The sequence below is a fragment of the Hermetia illucens genome, chromosome 2 (assembly GCF_905115235.1).
Source record: "Hermetia illucens chromosome 2, iHerIll2.2.curated.20191125, whole genome shotgun sequence".
Classification (NCBI taxonomy): Eukaryota; Metazoa; Arthropoda; class Insecta; order Diptera; family Stratiomyidae; genus Hermetia; species Hermetia illucens.
In genome coordinates this window covers 151,031,233-151,056,364 of record NC_051850.1, presented here as the reverse complement: position 1 = coordinate 151,056,364, position 25,132 = coordinate 151,031,233, and the positions used below count along the sequence as shown (strand labels likewise).

The 25,132-nt window shown below is 42.7% G+C and overlaps 1 protein-coding gene across 3 annotated transcripts in view; it reads right to left on the bottom strand.

The window, feature by feature from the left end:
- The window catches only part of LOC119649189, a 102,375-nt gene extending 77,711 nt beyond the window's left edge, over positions 1–24,664 (bottom strand). Inside the window, exons 1-2 of one of the 3 annotated variants that reach the window (XM_038051216.1) lie at positions 23,855–24,664; positions 23,425–23,626 (exon numbers count right to left, since the gene is read on the bottom strand). The gene's annotated coding sequence lies outside the window, so the exon portion shown is untranslated. Of the gene's footprint in view, positions 1–23,424 lie in introns of all 3 variants that reach the window. The other 2 variants (XM_038051218.1, XM_038051215.1) reach the window with 2 other exon arrangements.
- Between the last annotated feature and the right edge of the window lie 468 nt (positions 24,665–25,132).

Genomic DNA, 25,132 nt, shown 5'->3' with positions numbered 1-25,132 from the left:
CAACGTCCTGAACTAGGAAACATGTCTAGATTTTGAATTCATTTAATATTTTAGAAGTACGGATATGTATGCGCATGCATATCTAAAAAGAAAAAACATTTCGGTGAAAGTTGAATGTTCTGCCCCATCCCAGGAGGTGAGGATTTTAAAGGAGGGAGAGGGGTTGAAGGGGACTATTTCTTCTTTAATCCCGATAAAAACTCGTGACGGTCCTCCTAATTCAAAAGTTATAGCAAAGTATTTTTTTTATATCATCGTGGCGGTTTAGATTTTTAACCCTACTAGGTTACAGAGTAATGGTGGGGAGACTACGGGGAAGGGCAGAATCCCCCCACCCTTCACCAACTTCGTTGAAAAATTGTCGCGGGCTTGAAAAGGTATAGTCAGGATTAATTTTGAACCCAACACTCGCAGGCAGAAAATGAGGTAGGAAAGGAGAAGCAGGAGATCCTTTCCCGCAAACCCTTTTTCTTCAAAGGGGGAGTATTTTCATATCATTGTCACAACATTAATGCCGTTTATAAAGCTTAAACTTTACTACAAATTACTATTACCAAGAAACACAATAATCTTCACTTTGACTTTTTTCCGACTTACTTTTCCTCGCTTCCTAACTTGCCTGACTTTCTATCTTCGAAACCTCCAACCTTGAGACTGTAATGGTATGGCCCTCAATCGAGGATCTCTGTGCGTGCATCGTCCTATGGGAAGCACCTATTTTAATTAGAACATGCGCAGGAGTCGAGATATCTGGGCACGCCAGCCACGTTTTTTGGTGGTGGCGGGTTTAGCTCCGGCACTGGGTCCTTGAGTAGACGCAATAAACCGGTGGTGTTAACTTCCAAACTAATGTTGAGTAGAGGCTCGCTGAAAAGTCTCAGGTTCTCCCCGTATACCAAATGCACGGGTCTCGCAGCAAATTCCTCGAAATTAACTATCTAGAGACCAAGTAGAAAAAGTGGCACGGCTCGCGTCCAAGAAAGGTCGTCTAGGGCCACTGTACTGCCTTCAGCGTCCTGTACCACCTTTCAACCATCGCTTTGGACTGGGGATCGTTTGAAACGAGGAGTGTGGATTCTGAGAAGAGGGGAGACGCAAACTGCATTTATTGGTCGGTGATTATAATTGCTGGCACACTAAAGTGTGAAATCCACTCGGGACTGAGCGCGTCGGCCCAAAATTTTCCAAAATCTCCTTCAGAAGTATCGCCTCAGGCCACCGCGTGAACCTACCGATGATTGTGAGGCAATACCTAAAACCATGTGAGTTTCGCCAAGGGCCAAATAAAGCGGGATGAACTGAGGGAATACGCCTACTTCTTTCCTCACATGTTTCGTATTCTTGCCCTTCTGGCATGCGATGAACTGTCTGGCCCAAAAATTAATATCCTTGTTCCGGAATTGTGATGGTCAAACGACCATCTTGAGTGGTCGAAGATGACCTAGAGAGAAGAGCTATCCCAAGAACCAAAAAAATTGGCGAAATTGGCCGTGAAGGTCCGCACGCAAATACTGAAGCTCCAGCGGTGTCCTTCATCGACACGTGCTTGCACGCCTCTGTGCTAGCCAGGCTCGGGGATGTGTGGGAGTTCCTTGAGCGCTTCGATCCCTCACGTCTCATTCTACAAAATTCACGGGTCTATACCGGTGCGTGGATCAGCACCGGATCCTAAAAATAACTACACACACAAACATGGGAATTCGATTTTTATTGAGAGCTTCTTGAGCAGCTTCTGAGGTTCCCTCCCTTCCTCGACATCGTCAGGCTATTATTCTGGAGGGTATCCCGACAAAGAAGAAAGAATATTAAATTTTTCAATTCCTGAAACGAAGAGAAAGCCGTTCCACATAAAGGTAGGGAAGGACACTTCTCAGAAGCTTGGACGGCAATACCTTTCAGCAGAGGGTCCGTATATTCAAAGCTTTCTGGGAGGCAATGACCTACGAGACGGCCAGTCAACATAATAAACGACTAGTTCTGGTGATATTCTACCAAGTATAGGACAGGAAACTCTACCATACAAGGTGGGTAAGGAAATTGAGGTTTAGGAATACTTGCTTCCGGGGGAGAAAAGCCGTGAAACCTAAAACTGGGAGGGTGGAGCCTAACCAGGAACTATGTTGAGAATCTATTGATCCTCCATCCGACACAACAAAACAAAGTGGTGAACCGGAACAGGCTACCTTCGCTCTAGTTCGTATTCCGCCACTCAAGATGGTCGTTTGACCATCGCATTCCCATTTTAGCCATTACAAACGGCGCGCAACCTGGGACGGGCGTACCTTCATGGTCAATTTCGCCAACTTTTTAGGTTTTGGGGATAGCTCTTCCCTCTAGATCGTCTTCGGTCGCTCAGGATAGTCGTTTGATCATCGCGATCCTATGTTGATGATATTGGCCTCTGCAACACTTGACAAAGTGTCAGCAACTACGTTAACTTTTCCAGACACCTGTTGAATGTCAGAAGTGGCTGGTAAAACTGAAGTGGCGAAGTTGGCGAGGGGACGCTTTCTTTGTAGGCCTGGACATCCTCCTCACAATCAGGCGAGGGTCCTTGGTCTTCGGCCCAAAAAGGTAAGCGTTAAGGTTCTATTGATAATAGGCGGAAGTTTAGAAGTTTAACATGTCCAAGAACCTTCTCAGATCCTCAATTGTTTTCGGAAACAAGAAGCTCGAAATAGCTTACACTTTAGCTAGCTGGGATTGGATGCCTTCAGGGGTAATCAGGTGGTCGAGGAATCTCATCCGCGATGCAATTTGTGTTTTCAATGACACTCACTAGGCGGGCCCCGAGGAGACGTTGAAAATACACTTGAGGTTTTCTTAATCCTCGAGCTCAGTCGATGACGCGACCAGAACATCATCCAAATAAACGAAACAAAAGGAAAAGCATCGCAGCAAACACTGAATGAATTCGAAGTCAGTTGGGTGCGTTCGACATGCAAGCTGCTCGCTCCGCCACATTATTGCGATAAACTTTGATTTGCCAACCCTACCCCACTTAAAAGGAAAAGATAAAGAGGGTATGAACAATATTATAATAAAAAGATGAGGAGAACCCCGGAGTGAGTGAGAAATTTCTTTATTCTTCTACCCCGGTAAAATTCGTGGCGGTAACCTCTTTCCAAAGTTATGACCTCTTAAAGCGGGTGTTTTTTGATATTATTATGCTTGATTTTTTAACCTCTCTGCGTCTGGGGGAGGACAATATCCAGGAAAATGGTAGAAGTCTCTCTTTGTGACTTCGTTGTAGATTTGTGAGGTCCATTTCTCTTTGAAAAATGATGGCACCCCAAAGTGGGGTTATTTTCATTTTAAAATGGTAAGCTTTAATTTTTAATTCTATCTTCGTAGGGTAAAGGCGGATACAAAGGGAGAGGCAAGAGGTCTTCTTTCTCACGTCGGGACGAAAAATTTCGGCGGTCATCCCCTTTAAAAAGTTATGGTGCTAAAAATGGGGTATATTTTGAAATTATCTTGGGGAATTTTGAATTGTCAGCTCCAACTCGGGTAGAGGAAGATAGTGAATATAGAGGGAAGTCAAAGGTCCCCTTTCACAAATACTGTTAAGTAATTAGAGCGGCCATATTCGGTTAAAAGGTTATGGAATCCTTGCGATTATTATGCCTACGCTTATTGGTATGGCAATCATTGTCGCGACGTGCGAGAGTAATTGCCAAACTAGTAGGAGATTACCGCCCCTGCGCGAAGCTGTCTTGTTACAGAAGTAGGATAGAAATTGTAATGAGGGCTACGACCTTCGGTTATCGAAAACTGTTTATGACTGGTTTCTTTTCTCCCTTGAGCGTAAGTTTCGCTGGTATGGGCTGGGCACTCTGAGCCTTAATGAAGGAAAATAGAAGATTCGGGAGAATATTCCTCTCCCTCTTGTAACAATTTTCAATTTGTATTTCGAAAAGTTTAATGTTAGTAGATGTGAATCCGATGATAGAATTTTCCTACCGGCTAATGCAAGAAGCACTCTTCTCCGGAAAGATCCCATTTCTGATAGAAACCTTTTTCCTCACCTTGTGGCACTCTGCTATGGTACATGCGAAATGGTGTCGGATTGCTGCTGATACAGAATGAAAGGATGCTTTCTATGAGTACAAGTACAACTCAGGAGAGACTCCCTGTAAAACTTTTTCGTGCCAGTACTGCAGCTTCTGCAGGGCTGTTGCTTCCACTCATTCGCAAATGTAGGGAATCTCAAAGCTTTCCTAGTGAGCGAAAGACGGGGATGATCGTTAAAATAGTTAAAGTCACATGTCATGAGTGTTCCACATCCTCTTCATTTTTTTTTTTGAAACAGAGAAGCTAATGGCTATTATCAAAGCGACATATGATGACCCAAAATGTTGCGTGTTGTAGTAGATGACGTAAAATTTTGGAGGAATTTGAAACCCAAACGAAATTCGCCAAAGATGCATCTTGTTATCAACAAAATTTCTTTACATTATCGTGCGTGGAGAGGTTCAATGGACAGTGTAACTTTTCATTAAATACCGCGACTTTCACTGGGTCATGGACCTTCCCCAAATAGCTATGGATTTGGAGAAGGAAGCAAACAAGTCGGAAAGGTAAACACTAACAAAGCCAAGGTTCGAGGTCTGACCGATTATCCTACTCTTCCACTTTGCATAGAAGAACAAAACATCGAGGACATTGAACAATTTTTCTATAAAGGTAGCGTTGTTTGTGCGAACGGCGGTACCGAAACTGATGTCGCTCGACATATGGGTAATGTGCGGATCACCTTCGCTGGTTTGTCCCAAATCTGAATATGCTACTATTAAACACTCATTTCAAACATGCACATGAAAAGTGAACGCGACTGCTATTCGAAAATACCAAGCTTCCATCAACTCATGCTTCGTCGTACCTGGTACGGTCTCAGAAAATAGCTAATAAAGTGTTGATGGGAAAGCGGATTATGTCATGCCATGGAACCCACAGTAGGTTGCTCTGCAACTGCGTGGCACTTAACAGTAGAGGAAGAGGGCAAGCTTCTCGAAAAATCGTCGAGGGAGTTAAGGCTCTTTGTCAGCAACCGAAAACCATCGCACGAAACTGTGGCTGATATATTTCATATAGGGATTTGCGATAACCGTATATCCGTATACCTATGTATAATTTTGTTAATAATAATAACATTTGAGCCAAACTTTCCAGTATCATTCAGTACAACCAGAGTCCGACCTAGGCCTAGGAACTCCAAACATCGTATCTATATTCCTAACATTTTGGCCTATGGCATCGCTCAATTTTTCAATTTTTCTTGCTAATAACCCATATCTCCGAGGAATACGTGCAGACTGGCACAATCATTACCATGTAGAACACATGCCGCTCATATTCCGGTTTGTTATTCCCATTTTGTTAATATCGCCAGCACAAACCAGCAGCTGGGTGGACTTGAAGAGGGCAATGTCTCTGGTAGTTATATCAGCATCATGGATCACTTTTTTCGAAGGCCAAGTTAGGAAATATGCTTGGTAGAGCATCATCTTATCTTAGACCGTTCATGATGGTGGAAGATATAGAGAGTGACCCTGGTTGTTTTACCTGTCCTCGCAGATTGGGCTAGGGTTACTAAGTAGGCTGCAGAGTTGTCAAAAACAAATATAGCCTGGCTAAAACCATAACAGATGAATAACGCGATGTTGGTATAACAGATGGTAGGAAAAAAATGGGTTTCAGTGATGCAGAAGCTAAATAGTTTCCGATTTATCTCAGAGAAGGCTTGATACTTTAATAGAGGCCAATAGAGGGAAAGAAAAGGTGAGTAGTAAACAAGAAAATGGCAATGCCAGGTCTACTACTGGTGGCTTATTTGACGGAGGATATGGCGGAATCGCTCAGAACCGTGATTCCTTCGAATTTCTACGAAGTTACGGAGACAAATCTTCGACATTTGCTATCGAGAATATACTACGGCACAAGTGATTTTCGCGCAAGCAAGAGTTGAAAGTGTACCGAGACTCCTAAAAAAATCTCCAGGAAGATGGATGTTGAAAGAGCAGAGTGGAGTAAGAAGATAAGGTAACAGAAAAACTAATCTGTTGCCGATTTCCCTGGACTAAAGCCTCTTGATGAGGGCCAATGTAGATAGTGAAGAATAGCGAATATATATCGTGCTCAGAAACGTGATGCCCTTTTTTCCCTTTTTAACGTAGGGGAAGTAATGCCTCGTTGGCAGTCATTGCACATTGATTCCCTGTCCCTAAACTTTACCATAAGTTGATGAACCACTGACTACAAAATAATTCTATAGTAGTTAGCACCAATAATTGGTAGAATAATGCATCTGCCGAGATCATGATAACTAAGAAGATGACGAAATCGTTGTCATATTTTCCAATTAAGTAAGATGTAAAATTCCTTGATATTTGCCAAATGCTATTTTGAGTACACCCGGTTTGGAATCAAGGAAGTAGATAAAATATCTTAATTTGAAAAGATACATCTTCCGCACACAATATCAATTAACCAATGAATATTTATCAGATCAAATTATACCAAAATTATCACCAATTAAACATGAGAAACATCTGGACCCCAAACAGAACACAAGGTAACAAAAACCTACATTTGTAATTTATTACAATAAAAAATATTTCCCACCGATCTAAAATGTCTAAAGTTTTTCATTGCGCCGTAGACATGAATAACTAACTTCATCGAAGAAATAATTAAATTTTCAACATGTCCGTTAAATTAATTAAATAATTAATTATCTTGAATGCGACCTCATGCCGCGGTTTGATCTTAATCTATATACATCAAAAAAGCTTTATCTTAAGATAGTTGGGGTAATTTCGAGGTGTCAACGAGGCAAGCACCCAGTTCATTCTCATCCGCGTTTTTTTTCCAATTTTATTTCTTCATTCCAGTGTGTTCCGGAGAAGAGTTTACAAAGCATGAAAAAAAACGACGGAAAGTACTTTAGCTTTTCTTAAAATCATTTAATATATCTTCAGATTAAGCTTAATTTCAGATCTGACAGCTTCATTAGCTTAAAAGTCAGCTCTGCAGACAGGCGGCGTGCCAGCCATCATCTATGATTGTAATTCGAGGAGTACGAGGAGGAACCGGTTTGGCGGTATCTCAGCACATCTAACACTGGAGCGGATTGTGCTCCTATAATAAAGTGAATGAATTCCATCCTACGAGCGTGTTGTTTTTTAATTAAGCCTCTTAACATGCTGATAGTCAAAATAAAAAGAAATAAAAATGACTTTAGAATTAATTACATGGTCAGAGCTGGAAATGTATGGATCATAGATGACCAGATGATCTGGCACAGGTGGAGTTGGGGAAGAGCTCAGGAAGCGGCGTTACGGGGGGTTCTGTTTGGTGCTATTCACCTGTTCTCTGATATATAATCCTAAGGTAAGGTGAAACACCCCTAAGATATCCGTTCTTTGGTAATAAATGTTAGGTCGCGTAATATTAAAGCAATGGGTGGAGAAAGTCTCTCAAGCGACAAGTGATATCATCACCCGCGAAACCCAACCCAACCAAAATATGAAGGACAAAGAACTCGGAAAAGTGGATGGGATAGTTCTTCGACTGCTAGCCAACTACTGAGAAGAAGAAACTCGCCTCCCCACAGAGAACAAACAAGGTGAAAACCAATCATAATCGTAGCCGATTGGTTGACCTTTCTGCGAAAACCTGTAATAAAAGGTGACTTCAAAGATTCAAAAAAAAGGCAAAACTAATCTGAAAATAATAGTGAATCCAAAAAGATACCTTCTACGTATATTGGCATTCTTTGACAAGTTCGGTAACTAGTGGTTCCAAACAAAAGTCTCGAATCTCATCCAACGAGCGCAAGTAGGAATCGCTCACAGAATAAGGACTTTACGCTGAAACTGAGTAAATCTCATAAAAACTGAATTCAACTTCCTCAATAAAATGGAGAAGGTGTCAAACCAGCAAGGCAAGGAATGTAAGTTTAAGGAGGACGTTCCCAAGAGTAAATGCGCCAGCAACCAAAACAGGCCAAAAAAAATCCAGAAATGTGAAAAAGAAAGCCACCCTGAGGAGATTCACGGTAGACGTATGTTATCCAAAGGAATGAATCAATGGTCGGCACTCGATTTGCAGTTAGCGAGAATTACCCAGTCGCTAATCCATACAAACAGGAAATGTGCCGAAAAACCGGGCCGGTCGCTGAAAATTATCATGTGCGGGTTCCTATTAATCGCTCTTTTATATAAAAAGTTCTATTCCTAGCCCATTAGAAAAGTTCACATTCGGGGGGATCTCCGCGAATGCGAATCGCCCCCAATGGATAGTCAGCAATCAGGGGGTCAGCCTGTATTCGAATACCACCTCACTGATACCTGACCGAATCATAAGGTACATAGTAAGAGCTGTAAAACATGACCGTTCTTAAGCCTTATACAAGGGGCGGCATCGAGCCCAACATTGCCCTTTCCCGAAGACCCCAACTGACGAATTAGATCGATCCGAGGACAAAGACTACCAAACAGCTCGTCTCTGAGACGTTAGGAAGAAAACAGGTTTTGATGGTGCAAAAGCCAAATGGTACCCTCCCTAGCCAAGGAAGGAAGCCTCTGGTAGCAAGAGTGAGAGTAGTATGGAACGAGTCCGGAACGAGGCACGATTCAACACTTTAGTGACAAAAGTTTTTCCTGTTCACTTCTTAGACAATTAAACTGCACTTCAGCTCGAATACCTAAAAGCTGTCTGGCGTCCTCACGTACACCATCGCTTCATCCCAGACAGGGTCTGCTCCGTTTTCTTTTCTTACCATAGATATTGCCAAGCGGATTAGATGACCCGCCCACCGCAACCTATGTATTTATGGTTGAAGATCATAGTCCCTTATTTCCTAGCGATCCAATTGATATTTGTTATTAGAAATATGCCACGGATAAACATGATGGCCGTCTATCTTCCGAAAGTAGCAACGAAAGAAATGGGGGAGCGGGTAAGCTTCATGATCTTCCGAAATGAGAGCCCTGAGCCGGAGTTGAGGAAATAACAAGGTAGACAGTAAATAAAAATTTCCAACTTTTTGGTAAGCATTTCCCGTTGGAAGGAAAGGCAACACCGCGAAAAATTCAAAAAGCTCTATCCCGCAATTGGTTGTGCCAAACTCAGTCAGATAGAATCTCCATCAAGGAGGTTCAGCAGCGAACAACCGAATCGGAAATTTTCTTTTCAGAGAACTCTCTTTATTCCTGTCCTACCAGATCAAACCTCTGGTTGTTGAGTCTACAGTTATGGCGGGGGAAATTTCCAAGAAAGAAATTGGAATACTGCTGTGTCAAGAACGCTGGATACACTTGAAGTAGATCTAGGGTCTTCTGTCATGAGACGTAATTTGGAATACCACTTACAAAAAACCGACTGCCTGCAACATCCTAGAAATCAATTTTAAAAATATATGTGCCTTTCAGAGTTTCTAATTGCAATTCTCGAAGCTATCCAAGTTCCAAGCTTTTAGGTTTCATCATAGATCGCAAGTGGGGCTCCGTTCCTGGTTACAACTGTTACCTCATCAAAGAATTTGATGAAATATGAACCCAGCTAGACTGAGAACAGATCTCTGAAGGTTCTTAAACGGTTCAGAACAAACTGGGGACTGATCAGGGTACAAGAAAACATGCACAATGAATAAAAGTCCATATACAAGCGGGATAATTTCAGAAAATTTTGGCAGGTCATGAAATAGGCCAGAGAAGTAAGCTGTACTAGAAATAGGTGCCTTCGATAACACATCGCACAGGCAAATATGGAATGCTTTTTTCTGGAATGGAATTGAGAATACCCTGGCCTTCCGGAGGAGTAAAATAAGTACAAATTCCATAATCTTTCACAATCCCAGGTGATCCTTAGGGTGATGCATTACTATAGCGAATTCAAAGCGTCGCAATAGATAAGCTTTTGGAAAAACTAACCAATGCCAGGATAGGCGTCAAAGGTTATGCGGATAATACAGTAATATATAGGATTATAAACAAGGACACTCTATTTGAGAAAATCATCCATTCAACTCACTAGGAAGCGCAGGCTTGAATAAACAGGATGTTGAGGGGAAATCACTCTAAATTAAAAGCGGGTCTAGAAAACGTACATTAGAAATATATGTTGAAAACAGCTGAGAGAAATAAGGATAAACATCGAAAATACTACTTTAGAAGTATACTGAAAAAGTATGCTGCGTGGGTGGTAATTTAGGTGGACGGACGTAATATCAATGCGACAGTCAGAGTTATAATTTATAATTTCAAAAACTCGATATTACTCATACCATGAGATTATCCCCAATTGATTGCTTGGTGGTTTGTTCAGGATTGATGTTTCTTCATCTACATATCATCCAATTCAGATGAAGATGAAGAGGAAAATCTTCAGAATATTCGCGTGTATCTTTCGGTTGGAGAACTCCCTAAACTGCAACAACAGGTTCTTCGGGAGGTAAACTTGTATCCGGTGCCAGATTAATACTTACATTTACAAGGCGCGCTGTCATGTCATGGTGGTCAGTTCGGGATACTGGTTCAGAGTGTGCAACATCTAAATAGTACAGCGTTATGTACCAACGAAGACTTTCGATGCAAAGGAAAAGGTGGCTATCTATGAGCAACTTAACGGCGTCCAAGATAGACTTCATAAAGGTGACAGCAAAGTGAGTTCTGGTAACAGCTTCCTCGAAGGTATGACGGGGAATCAAGGTCTTGAAGCCCATAATGAAAATGGTGAGGTGATCGCAGCAAACTGAGGATCTTTATTGATGCTAGAAGGCAAATGTCATACATTTGGTCGTAACAATTTGCGGGAGGCGCAGTGTAAGTGAAATCATCTCGGCCACCCACATGAGGCAAAGTCACTGTGCTGACAACCTTCCTGTGGAACTGTTCATCGTAGCTCCTGTTGTCTTGCAGAATTGCTTGAAATGAGATATCTCATTTCACTGGTTAGGAAATAAAAAATATCTACCTAACAAAACTACTGATGAAGAATGCTAGTGGCAGGCTGCATTTAAAATTTGGAAAGTGAAAAAGTATTTCAAATGCTTACGCCATACCACTTTCTACACTTTTAAATGTGAGAGAAAAGGGAGTTAATAGTTATGCATTTTCATATACCTCATACAAAGACCGTGGGTTGTTGCTGGAGTAGTCATGGGACTAAACTTCCAACATGCTGCCCTGTTGTTTGCCAATGGCAGTAATCGACCCCGTTCCTGCATGGTAATCTCAAACGATTTCCAGGCTAATTTGGTTAACGATGTATTTGATGGCGACACCATATCGGCTAAACCATAAAAAGTCAACAGGGAGATAAAGAGATACTATGGTCCTCTGCATATTTGACGCAGAAGACGTTCCCAGTGGAACATTCGTCAGGATGTGATGGCAACGTTCACCACATATGCTGGGGAAGTTCCAACATCAATGCAAGGGGATCGAGACCACTGGAGTATCTAGTAGGAACCGATTTGCAGATCCTTAATTTGGGTAATGAACCTACTTTCTTCAACAAGGTCAGGCAAGAAGTCATCGACATCACGGTGGCCTCTACTGACATCGCGGCTCTTGTCGGAGAGTGGAGAGTATCTAACGATATCACACTCTCGGATCGCAGACGCATTCATTTCGCAATGGGCATGGATCCACCTCCACCCACTCCATTTGGGAATCCGCGGAAGACAGATGGGTTGATGTATAAAATAGTATTGAGCGCCCAAGTCACGATCCCTGGGAAGCGCACCAAATCCATTATTGGAATTGAGAAGACAACCCAGATGATCACAACTAGCATGAGAGAAGCATTCGAAAAAAGCTGTCCACTCAAGATGCCAAAGAAGGATAAATCACCATGGTGTCGAGTTCCACTATGGTATTTTACCCTTCTTTGGCAAAACAGAGGAGAACGACAAGGATGCTCCTCAATAGTGAAGTATGATTCAGATGCTAGCTGGAATCGCTATAAGAGGCACAGAAGCTTCTAAAGAGGAGCATAAGATCGGCTAAACGATCATCATGGACACGCTTTTGAGGCAACCTCAAAGCTGAAGCGGATTCTGCTCAAAGAACGGGGGTAAACAGAAAGCGATGAAGAAACGGCAAACCATTTGCTTGAAGTGCACCATCTCGGGGCCAACAAGTGCATACAACCCTCAACCGAGAGACTGGAATCTGGCATGCAAAGTAGTAACACCGAAGCGGGTAAAATAGACATTTAACTCGTTCCATAGATAGAAGCCTACAGGTCCGGATGGTATCATCCCTGCGCTAGTAATAGAGGGAATGGATGCCCTGAGTCTACACATTCGGAATACATATCGTGCATTCCTAGCACAGGCTTATATTCCAATTAACTGGCGTGATGTGAAGGTGTTATTCATTCCCAAACCAGGGAAACCCACCTATGCAGACGCAAAAAGCTCCCGAGCGATCAGTCTAACGTCTTTTCTACTAAAAGGACTAGAAAGACTAATAGATCGGTTCATAAGCGATACTCATATTCCTAAGTGGCCACTTCACTATATACACGCTTGCCAGAAAGGCAAATGCATGGAAACAGAACTCCATGAACTTACGGCAAAAATGGAAAAGGCAATGTCCGAAAAAGAATACGCCTGAGGCGTATTCATGGACATCGAAGGTGCCGTCAATTTTGCCTCATTCGTGGCAATTTGGATGCGACAAAACAGCATGGAATCTAATCAGTTATATCCTTCACATGTTAGAGTGGAGACAATGGTGGGGCCAGAACTAGCTCTTGGAATTCGACCATCTACTGTCAAGTCTACTCTGAAGGGTGAAATTGTAAGGATTCACGCAGCCGAGTGGAGAAATTTAGACTCTTGCCGGTCGGCAAAAATCCTTGTGAAAGAGCCTAGGGTTACTACAGCAGCATTTTTGTTGTTCCTTAAGAAGTGGGACACGAAAACCCTAGTAAGGCTTTTAACGAGACACTGCTCCTTAAATTACCATATGGAAAAAAATTGGGCGGTGGTTTGGGCTATGTGCAGCCAATATGAGGAGGAGGAGGAGACGGCTCTGCATTTTCTATGCAGCTACCTGGCCTCCTCAAATCTCAAACGAAGACACCTAGGCAAGGTTTTCTTCATCGAAGAATCTGAACACTCTCTGCCTCTAGAGAATGTTCTCAGATTCGCTAAAGCCTAAGAACGCCATAGGCGGGAAGCCATTGAATAAGTGATTTACAGGGATAGTACAATGGGCCTAACAATGGCCTGAGTGCTCGGAGCTGCGGCCCCCCAGTAAGCTAAACTAAACTATGCATTTTCAAATAGAAAAATATTGAGGTCCCGAAATTTTCAGCATAAACATAAGGAACCGTAATTCGCTGCAACGAATACTTTCTGAAGTCAGTGAACTTTTAAATATAGTCGAAGTGATTCTATGCTTACAAGATACATATTCCTGGAAGTAACACGACAGGTGCTAATTAACAGCCTTCGTTAGTAGCTTCCATCTACCACGATGTAGTAATGAAGTTGATCGCCAAATTAAACAGGAAACCTCCTACATTCCGCTCTGGCTTCCAGATTTGCAGTATACGAATACGCCAATCGTTCAGATGACAGAGAGACTAAAACTAAAGAATAATTTATTTGCGCATGCCAAACACTTTTCAAATCCGCGTATCTTTTATTTATTTTTTCCTAATTTACAAGGTAAATCGGTAGAATTAGCAAAAATATATTTCAGTTGTGGGCGCATCGAAATTAGCAAGGTTGGCTTTCGCTCATGTTCTCATACTGCACATGTTTCACAGTTTACCTCCAAGCCATGCCGGCCTCTGACTTTCTGGTGAATATTCTCATCTATCTTTTTGCACTGATTTGTTTACAGAAAGATACGACGGCGTCTCGGCTTCTGACGGTTTGGCAATCAGGGTCCAGCCTAAATATAGCTTCCCCTGAATTCAATATTGAATTGATATCCAGTAGTTTGGTAAATATAGTACGTTTGACTCGTAAGGCTCCATTCCATCAATAGTGCGACCAGTGTCGATGTTTAAGATACCACTAAGCTCAAAAATTTTGACTTTTACGACTACTCGTAAAATATTCCGTGAAGTGGCTTTTTCGGAAGACATTCGCCCCACTCGGGAGGATTTCGCTTTTAATTGGCCAATAAATCACTGGCAGAACAGGAACAATATTTTAAAATTCATATTCATTTGTAATAAGGTGTAATTTTAGTAGACCTCCTTTTCCGAAAAACAGATGTTCGGCATGTAATTGGCCCCAGAAACACAGAGACAAAATGAAGGAGGAATATCTTTTCTCGGAATGTCCGATTTCTGCTGGTCGTTCTGGAGGTTTATGAGATCTTGTTTCAGGTGGTTCTAGGCGCCCACACAATGCCAGCCATTTACAGTATATGGTAATAAAGCCTCGACTATCTTGGCGTTTGAGCATATCTTGTTGCCTTTATAAAGAAATTATTGAAGAACTTCTGCTAATTGATAGGATGCCAATGGAAACACCTTCGGATTGGAAGCAAAATGTGTGCCGTAGGAGTCTGACCACAAATTTATAGATATTATTAGTTATGTCAGTTGCAAATGTTTATAATTAAATAGATATTGTAGAAAATAGATTGGGTGGTTCAGGTAGCAAAAGTTTCCCGTTCTCTCATTCGATCTTAATTTGAATTTATTTTAATCCAGAAGATATCGGAAGCACTTCCTTGATTACTTTCAAGTTTTCAGTTGGACAGTTTCTCAAGGTGATTGATAGCCGTCCGTTCTTGTCAAACCATCAACGTTGCTTTTCAAGATGTGTTAACAGTACTTATTATTATTATTCTGTTAAGGGAAAGTCGCACCGCGTCCTTGAAGAACTATTGTGCCCCTTTTACTGGTTACAGTGTACCTGTTGATCATAGTATCTCAAGCAGGCCTGTAACCGTTAGGAACTTTAGTAGTTCCCCACTTCCAGATATTTCAGCTTTGCATCTGGTATTAAGTGTTCTCCCAGATGTATCAACCTACTTTGCACAAGTGCCGGACACTGTCCCAGGACGTGTATAGAGGTTTCGTCCTCCTCCTCACAAAACCTGCAGGCAGTGTCCGTAGATATCCCTAGCTTCCCTAGGTGGTAGTTCAGCCGACAATGACCAGTGAGAATTCCCACTATGATTCGGAGGTTCTTTTTGGTGTTAACAGTACTTACCAAATTATTTATTTATGATACCCCACAAAGTAGAGAGACAAAATTTACACACTTTTTCCACATCTTTGGCATATAGACCAAGAGGACTTTGGGGTGGTACAAGGGAAGGAAGGAATCTGAAAATAATAATCAGGAAAGAAATGGGAATGAAACTTATGATTCGGGAACTCAGGACTCTAGTATAACTTATAGGGGAGAGTCTGCACGTTGCTGGATGCCGACTTCTCTGAGTTGCAGTGCAGTTGTTCAATAGTCGATTATGGATGCTACAAATAGTCTCAAGAAAAAAGTGTTTGAGAGTAATCAGTTTCTAGAATTTTCCCATCAAAAGCACCGAAGAGAATCCTAAAGGGTGAGAAATAACCGACTGACGTTGATGAGAGAGTCACCACACTAGAAGAAAGATGACGTGGGGATTACGGCTAGGTCCATGCGGTTTGCCAACGGAAGAAATCAGAGACAGTGAAAGTGGAAAATCGCATTGAAATTTCTAGGAGATTATCAATTATAGAAGATTGAAGAGAGAGAACAGAAAAAGGACAAAAAAACAAAATTCAGGCACGAATTATTCATCCCTACTCTGAGCGAGTGAAAGGAATAACGCATCCTCGAAATTTAAAGTGCAAAAAAAGCATACAAGAGTAGTCGAAAAAGAACAAGCATATCTTTTGGGACATGGAGTCTGTGTCTACTGCAATGTGCCTTAGGAGTGCCTGAGCCTTGCGGCCGCATCCGCCTCTCTTTCGGGATGATATCTTTTGGAACATTACAAAATGTAAAAGGAAGACAATTTATTAGAAAAACAGGATGGGCGAGATAGGGTCTCCAAGTGGGTATGAACGTGAAGAACGGCCGAAAGAAAAGCGCAAAGGCGTGGAGCAACGTTGATGAAAACAAAAAGATTTGATCATTATTTCCAAAAGCGAAGTAGAAATAAACCCGGTACTGATGAGCTGATCAAACATTTTCGAGAGGGAAATTGATGTTGGAGGTCAAAGTCGGCCATAAAAGTAGCGAAAGACTTCCTGTAAATGGCAGGGAAATGGCTGAAGCAACATATTAAAGTAAAGGCTAAAACATAATAAAAGCTGCCTCCCGCCAGGATTAGAAAACTGTTTAGATCGATTGGATTGCAGTAGCTGGAAACTAAGAAGTTCCATACGAAGGGATGCAAATCACTAGCATCAGTTTACCAGCACAACAACTCTTTGCCAACCTCCAAGGCGTAGTCTGAGCCTAGCTCTGCCAAGGTTGTAATTGTGGCATGAATCAGGAGCCAGCCCCTTACTGACCCCGGTCGAGTAGTGCGCATTGAACTGGTAGCCCCGATTGAGATAAGCTAAGCATAGGCCAGACCTCAAGGAACTATGGTAGGGGTTTTATCTACGCAGGTCCTGGCCATTGCGACTCACTCCCTTGCACACGAAGTACTGGTACAATTTGCATGGAGAAAGAAATTAAAATGATGCAATAGTAGGGACGGAGAAAAAGTTAGCTGAGTTTGAGTGCAGCAGCAAATGCATCGCTCGCTGCAGTATACCGTGAAAGAGGCAGCTTGGCTGAAATACCCGATAAGACATTGGGATGCACACAGTCGAATTAAGAAGAAGACTCGTAAAATAATGCGACACCCGCGGTAGGAACCACGACTTCAGCACCATTCAGTGCTGCTGTTTCGGAAAGGGGCGCAGATTCAATCGCTGAAAGTGAGCAGATGGTTTCGGAAGAATACAGTCGACTGTCCTTGCAGAAGCCGAAAAGGAAAGTCTTATCAGAAAATGCGACGCAGCGTTAGGCGCATGCATATCTGCCACCTTATGCCAGAAAAGCGTGGGTAAAGGCATGAAAAACAAGATAATGGAGCTGGAAGAATTCCTTCTACAGGTGGACATCGAGACCAACAGAAAATGCTCGAAAAACAAACGCCACCGCATTTCCGTTGAGAACACCGTGAGCGCCAAACATACAGCAAATAGGAGTTCATTGCAAAGGGAATTGGGAAGAAAGCGAAAAGAAGAAGACTCATCTGAAGCAGACTCCACCGAGGTAGTCTCTACTGGTGAAAACAAGAAGACGAAGAAGATTAAGAGAAAACAACACTTCGTGCAGCTGGAAATCCGTATACCTAAGGCGGGCATAATTCCCTGTATATCCGGTACGAATAGATGACAGCGGCCTGGATGGGGAAGAGGATTGCCCATTTTTCACTATGAAAGAGTCGGAAGAGCCAGCTTTATCTACGAAAAACTTGTGCCAGGTTAAGATGGTATCCCTATATTTAACGCTTGCCTGAAACAAGACGTTTTCCTTCCTGCTCGAAGGTGGTGAGAGTTGCGCTGATTACCACCGATGCATACCGACCGTTCTGTGTGCTTGACTCGACCGGGAAATAACTCGAAAAGCTTCCCAGGAGTAAGCTCACTGAACTGATATTTGCTACTGGGAACTTACCTCCGAGACGGTTTGATTTTAGAATAGGAAGATCCACGGTGGATGCTCTCATGGAAGTCCTGGATGCAATCCATTAAGCTGAGGAACGCAGCCGCCAATTTGTACGAGTAGTGTTCCTCATAACGCTTGATGTCAGAAACGCCTTTAACGGCGAAAGAAAAAAGACATGCTAAGCACCTCAGACAAATTATTCCACCTGCCGAGCTATTGTGTTAGAAATCACTCCCCGTTTTGTGAGACTTTAAAGAACCAGGAGATCACTTCATCAGTAGTACAGGGATCCATCTTAAGGTCGGACCTCTGGAACGCTTGTTACGATAGTGTGTTAAGATTCAATGCGCCAGAAGAGTCGCACCCGCTCGGTTACGCTCATGATTTGATTTGGCATATTGATGCGACGGGTAAGCGAATTGTTGATTGTTCATGGTTTCACCTTTGCTCTCGCAAAATCGGACCCTGCGGCTTATATCAACCAGCGAGTTGATAATCGAGTCAAAACCCACGGTTAAGTACCTTGAACTAATACTCGAATCAAAGATAAGCCGCGAGCAATCAAATGGCTAATGGCTAACGTAAAGAATCCCACATCTAATAGACAGCGCCTTGTTACAAGCGCAATACAGTCTGTGTTGCTCTAGGACTGCTTCTCTGGGCAAGGAGATATATCGTAAATGCTTTAGCAAGAGCTTTGCGAATGGCATCTGCCTGTCGCGCTAACTCTGAATCGGCTGTGATTGCGGGAGTGATTCCCAATGTCCTTGTTCCTATGGAACGTAAATCTATGTACAAACGCAAGGGGGAAAGCTCGATGGTTGCTTATGAAAACCGGCATCACACACTAAATAAGTCGCAACTCTTTGCAAAACCAGTCTGGCGGTATGATCCGCTGTAGGTTAGTTCAGACTGCCATAATCTGGTATGCATTCACCTTGACTTGGTGCAGTTGATGAGCCTTGACCGTCTAAGGTGCGCGGCTGCTAAGTAATGTGAGACTCCACCATTAACAGTCGCCAGCAGGAAGTAGACTGTACCTTCGGGGCTCTGCCAAGAGCAGAGCAGAGTCTGTCTATTTCATTAGCCCGCTTCCAGTGTCGCCAATACTTCCGTTTGGAATACACGGGCGAATCCTATATGACCGCACGGCTCGACTACGTTGTTTGTGAAGCCCGGTTTTTATGTGGTGTAGCCCATTAGGGAATTATAGTCATAGGGTCACGGTATCCAACATACTCGTACATTAATAATAATAATAATCGTTGGCGCAACAATCCATATTGGATTAGGGCCTTGAAGTGTGTTAGAGCACTTCATTCAAGACCGTAACGGTACACTAGGAGGCAATGTGGTCAGCATTGCGCTCGCCCGAGATTATTACCCTGATTTGACTCAGGTACTCATTCACAGCTGAGTCGACTGGTATCCGACGTCAAATCACGATGCAAATTCCACTGCCACCAGCGAGATTTGAACGGCGACCTTCCATATGACAGCCTAGTGCTCTAACCACTGAGCTATCCGGACAACATACATTGCTGTCAGATTAAGTGAGTCGAGAGTGTAGATGATGCCACACCTTTTCTTTCTGGTGGAAAGTGGGGTGGAATTCTACGAAAACTTTATGAATATACAAGGGAGCTTTCATTAGGTAACATTTTCTCAGAGAAATTAAGGAATGCTGACAAATGAAGCGTGTTACGCGTTACGTTCGGGTTATTCTTGTTGCGAAGAGGATCAAGCTCGACTCGTGGAGAGGCCGGATAGCAGGTGGTTTTTTGAACTCACAGTTCTCTTCTTTCTCTCTCCACCCGTTTCTAGAAGGAATTCCCTAACTTGAAGGTCTCTTAAGCCGGGGAAGCGGGAAGGCTAGCCGAAAGTAATGCGGTAAAAAGTTCCATATTAGTTCTTTAGCGACGGAAAAGTGCTTAGTTGGTAATCCAATACCGTACCGTTACGGGAGTCCAACAGCGTCTTCGTAAATCCATTCACCTACCCTACCCACCAAAAAAGCAAGGTAGGATGGAAAATAAAATTTAGGAACTCTTGCTTCTGGGGAAAAAGCGTGTAACCGCTTGAAAAACAAAACAAGTCGGGAAACCGGAAGCTTGATCCTTCAGGTATAAAAGGTTTTGTGTTTCCCTATGCGAGGAGCATAACGCAGTTCTCCATTGGCTGGTAGCATTGACACGAATATTTAAATTGCTCAGTGCTGTCAGCTGCAGTAACCTGCCCAGAAGTGAGCGAATTAAATACCTCGAGTCAATGTTACCAGCCAATGGAGAACTGCGTAATGAATTTGCTTCGCGCATTAATGCGACCCGGATGAAGTGGCATTCCACAACTGGTGTTCTTTGTGATGGACGTATCAGCGAACGTCTCAAATTTAAAATTTACCGCAATGACATCCGTCTGCCGCTCTCTATAGTTCTGAGTCTTGGCCGACTATAAAGACAATGAACGGTATCTTACGGTAATGGAGACGAAGATGTTGCATTGGACTGGTGTCGTAATACGTTTTGATCACATCCGAAATGAGGATATCCGCGATCGGTATGGGGTCACGTCGATCGTGGAAAAACTGCGAGAGAGGCGTTTTCGATGGTATGGTCACGTAGTTCGCGCCAACGAGAATTCACTTGCCAATATTGATCTGAACATCGAAGTCAACCGTAAGCGACCAAGCGGCCGAAACAACGGTGGCTTGATACCCTGGATGGGGATTTAAAAGCCTCATGATTACATCCAGGCGTTTGATAAAATAAAATGACGAAGCCGATCACTATGAGCCGACCCCGCTTGTGAACGGGACATAGGCTGAAGAAAAACAAGAAGTTGTGAGGAGCGACGTGTGCATGACAGCTGCGTGTCACATAGCTAAAAAATCCATTGTCCTCTATTTTTTAGAAAGCGATTTAAATAAATCATTTGATGGAAAGCCCTGTATTGATAACAGTCAACCTCATACGCGAGTTTAATATTATTAGCAAATTCGAAGAATTTAACCTAAATCAAACAAGTCGGGAAACCCGAAGCTGGACGCTTCAGGTACAAAAGGTGTTGTATATTTCTTAGTACGTAGCGCGTAATATATCCATATATTATGTGGGAGTATCCACTTTCGGGTGTTATTGACATTCATAGTCTTCAATTTTCAAAGAAGCAACAACTTTGACGTATTACAACTTTGTTAGTAATATTGCGATTTCCACCAAACTTGGTAAGGTCATGCTCTACATTATAGCCTACACCACTGCAATTTCGTGCTAGGATGAATTTAAGGGGGGGGAGGGGGAAGGGTTTCCAGTCAATTATAAAAAATTATAGTATGATAATATACTATTCATCATCATCAACGGCGCAACAACAGGTATTCGGTCTAGGCCTGCCTTAATAAGGAACTCCATACATCCGAGTTTTGCGCCGAGGTCCACCAATTCGATATCCCTAAAAGCTGTCTTAGGGTCTGCCTCATCTTCTTTTTCTACCATAGATATTGCCCTTATAGACTTTCCGGGTGGGATCATCCTCATCCATACGGATTAAGTGATCCGCCCACCGTAACCTATTGAGGCGGATTTTATCCATAACCGGACGGTCATGGTATCGCTCATAGATTTCGTCATTGGGTAGGCTACGGAATCATCCATCTTCCTGTAGGGGGCCAAACATTTTTCGTAGGATTCTTCTCTCGAACGCGGCCAAGAGTTCGCAATTTTTTTGCTAAGAACCCAAGTTTCCGAGGAATACATGAGGACTGGCAAGATCATAGTCTTGTACAGTAAAAGTTTTGACCCTATGGTGAGACGTTTCGAGCGGAACAGTTTTTGTAAGCTGAAATAGGCTCTGTTGGCTGACAACAACCGTGCGCGGATTTCATCATCGTAGCTGTTATCGGTTGTGATTTTCGACCCTAGATAGGAGAAATTATCAACGGTCTCAAAGTTGTGTTCTCCTATCCTTATTCTTCCCGTTTGACCAGTGCGGTTTGATGTTGTTGGTTGATTCGTTCTCGGTGCTGACGTCGCCACCTATTAATAACTTTATTTGAACAGATATCGGTTTGGAAGGTATTTCGGATCTCAGGGAGCATATAGTGGAAGCCTCCTGAGTTTTTTCAAGTTTTTCGGTTGGGTAGTTTCTGAGAATGGCCCCCTTAAAGAAATGGTCACTTTCAACCCCCCGCACTCCCCACCTTTCGAACAAATATCAAAACTAAGACCGGCTTCGAAATGTAATAACCAAGACCTTTAATTTGATATCCCGCATGACTATATTTGATGAAATGAAATTTTACACCCCCCCCCCCCCCAACCCTTTGTATGTATGGGGACCCCCCCCCCCCACCCTCCTTAAATTCAACGTAAAAGGATGTAACTCACTATATATGTGAGCGTTGGTAGTTTCCACCTTTCTACCAATTTTGGTGTCAATTGCTATAACCGTCTTCGAGAAAAAAGCGTATGACGGACAGACAGACAGACATTAAACCAATTTGAATAAGGTTTTGTGTTTACACAAAATCTTAAAAAGTACATCTGCAGCCTAGCCGGGAATATTTCTATGCTCGACATATCGATGTTTGGACCAGGAACACGCCAGTTCACTTATTTGCCAGAAAGGGAATTTAGGTCCCGGAACCCAAGAAATGTCTGACCCCACGTTGGGCGCTATCTGTACTGATATATGTATGTACAAGTACGTATATGATAGACCGAAAAACCATTCAAGTTGACTAAATTCAACTAAGAGGGCAGAGTTTTCCTAAAAACTTAAATAGATGGCGAAGTTGATTTTACAGGTACACTTGCGAATAAAGCAGCATTCCCTAGCCTGACTTGTCTAGGAGCTCGCAAGTACATATATGTCAACGGGAGACATGGTAATTATTTACAGCGTTTTGAGATAGCTCTGCCCTGTTGACTGACTTCCGCCTATCCTGACGGTCTTTGGTATCGCCCAACCAAATGTCATTGCAAGTGAGTAAGGAAAATAATAATTAATGGAGCATGTCGAGGTTTCTAAAGATTTATGAGGTTCCATCAACTACCTGTTTTGCATTGCTGACAGGATTTTCCATATCTTCAGAAGAACTTTGAAATATGGATCATTTTTGTGAGTAGCGACCGCTATCATTATATGTTGTTTAATTTTTTATATTCAAAAATCAATGAAAGCCATATTGTCATCAATAATCACGCAAATGGCTAGAATGCTGGCCTAAATTTAGGTCCATTCTTTGAAATATTTATAGCCCAGTTATTTCAACAAATTACTCTAAGGTTTGGCCACCTAGATTACTTTTATTTAAAACCGCAGGACAATTTTCTTTGAAGGTATAAACATATATTAAGTCAGAGGTTTACGCCAGTTACTCCAAGAATGGTGTTGGATTTGACCATAACAAACGAGCCACCGAGCTACTATACCACCTGTTACGCTGAGTGGTCCTTGGAAATCGGTGTGAACGGATCGCAGAAACCCCGGTGGTCATTTGAATGATACTGTTCAAATCGTCAATAGCATAGAATATACGATGTAATAAATTCAATACGAAGCAAATTTAATCAAATTTACTGCGTTTTATTTTAATTTAAATGCAAGCAATTTCGTCGGGGGCCCTGTGGTTAAATCGTTAATAAAAACGTGTATGTCAGCATGCAATTTTTCAAATTCGTGCACGGACAATTTCGATAAATGCTGTTAATAGCAATATTGCGTTCAGAGTGTCAAGTGCCAGTCCTGATCCCAATTAAAATTATGTAGACCTGTGTATGAGTACTTACCAATGGCATGAAAAAAACTCGGCGATAGGTGCTTCTGTAAGATCAATTCAAGAAACGGCAAGATTAGCCTCAACACTTCTTTTATTATCCAATTTTATTTCACTTCTGGCCCATATACACTTGCAGTGGTCATTTATTTACACAGTTCGCCTGCAGACGTGAATAACAAGAATCACTACCGACAAAAGTATTCAAATAAAGCCTTGAAAAATCGATAAAACGCTTACTTAGAAGATAAGATATTTCAAAAATCTAAATTTACAAACGGGACACTCGATCCATTGAATACTCGTAAAATTATTTTTAGCAATTTCGCGCTGAGAAAGAAAACGTGCTTCTAATGCCAATGTCTGGACCAAAATTCTCAAAACTGCATGGAACAGGGTCTCGTGCAAAATTCCGTAAACAAATCTAAAATCATTTAAGATACACGATCGATCACTTGGAACTGCAAGCAGGATTGGAAATTTCTCAAGATGAAATCGAAACCGAAAACCGATCTTGAAGGTTTCCCGCCACACACGCGAGTGTAACGGTTATTGCACCCAACGCCACCGCAACGCTGATGCAACCAATTCGTTTGTCGCACGATCTAACGCAAAAAAGATTGCGATCAATTTGACGGTCATTCACGCCACATCCGCCCGAACATATGTTGCATTGCACTGGCAGCACATGCAATTGATTTGTCGTGCGTCCGCTCTTATTTATAAGTGACGAATTGCAAAAAGTACGCAAGGAAACCGCAGATAAACCGACCCGGCAGATGCAACTTTTTGCTCGCAGACTGATCGCCAGATAGCTTTATCCGATGCACGAGGAACAAGAAGTCTCGCGGAACCCAGATGCAGACAGACGAAACGACCTTCCGACTGGGCGTCTGTCTGGTTTCTGAATTTTCGAATGAATGAATGAAAATCTACGCGAGGAAACCCACGGCCCAGGCGCAGTTGAAAGCGACTCGCGCAGATCGCTTTCAAGTTGAACGCGATCGCGCGCCCAGCGGACCGATCGATTCGTTATCTTCCCTCTAATCCGGTTCCGGTCAGATACGTGCTTGGTGAGATTCCTGCAGTTTGGGTGATGCAAGTGCGTAAGTTGCATGCAGCGTGCGAATCGTGGGATTTGAAGTGGCTACAGGTTCCTCGGCGCAGCGGGAATTGAAGGCATCGAAAGTGACACTCGATGTACGCTAGAAACCGCGCAGATCAACTCAGCTGCCTTCCGCGGAAGAACGAGCGGCCTCAGATGTGATTCTCGCGCAACTAAGCCGCCGGTGGAAGAGGTCTGTGGGTTTTGTGGTTTGGGGTCCCGAGCCGCTCTCAATGAAAGCTGGCGTGGGAAATGACATTAGACTAGATCTGGTGGTGATACCAAATATGAGACGTTTTCCTATAAATGAATCACTTCTGCAGAGTTTAATACTTAATAAACTTGCTGGGTTTATGACACGTTGATGCGTGAGCTCACACATATGCGTATGCGATTGGTAACCCGAGTTCATCGCGTATGGGTATGTCGTCGCCAACCCCCACGTTTTCATTCAAAATCTTTTTGTGGAAATGCAATTTTCCTTATTCGCCCTAGTGCCCACATTGGGCGCCATTTGTTTTAAGTTTAAATTCATATCAATAGAAAGGACTTTATCATTCATCCTTTCTATTACGGGAGAAAAAGGGTGGAAAACTGAACATCTGATCGGATTTTA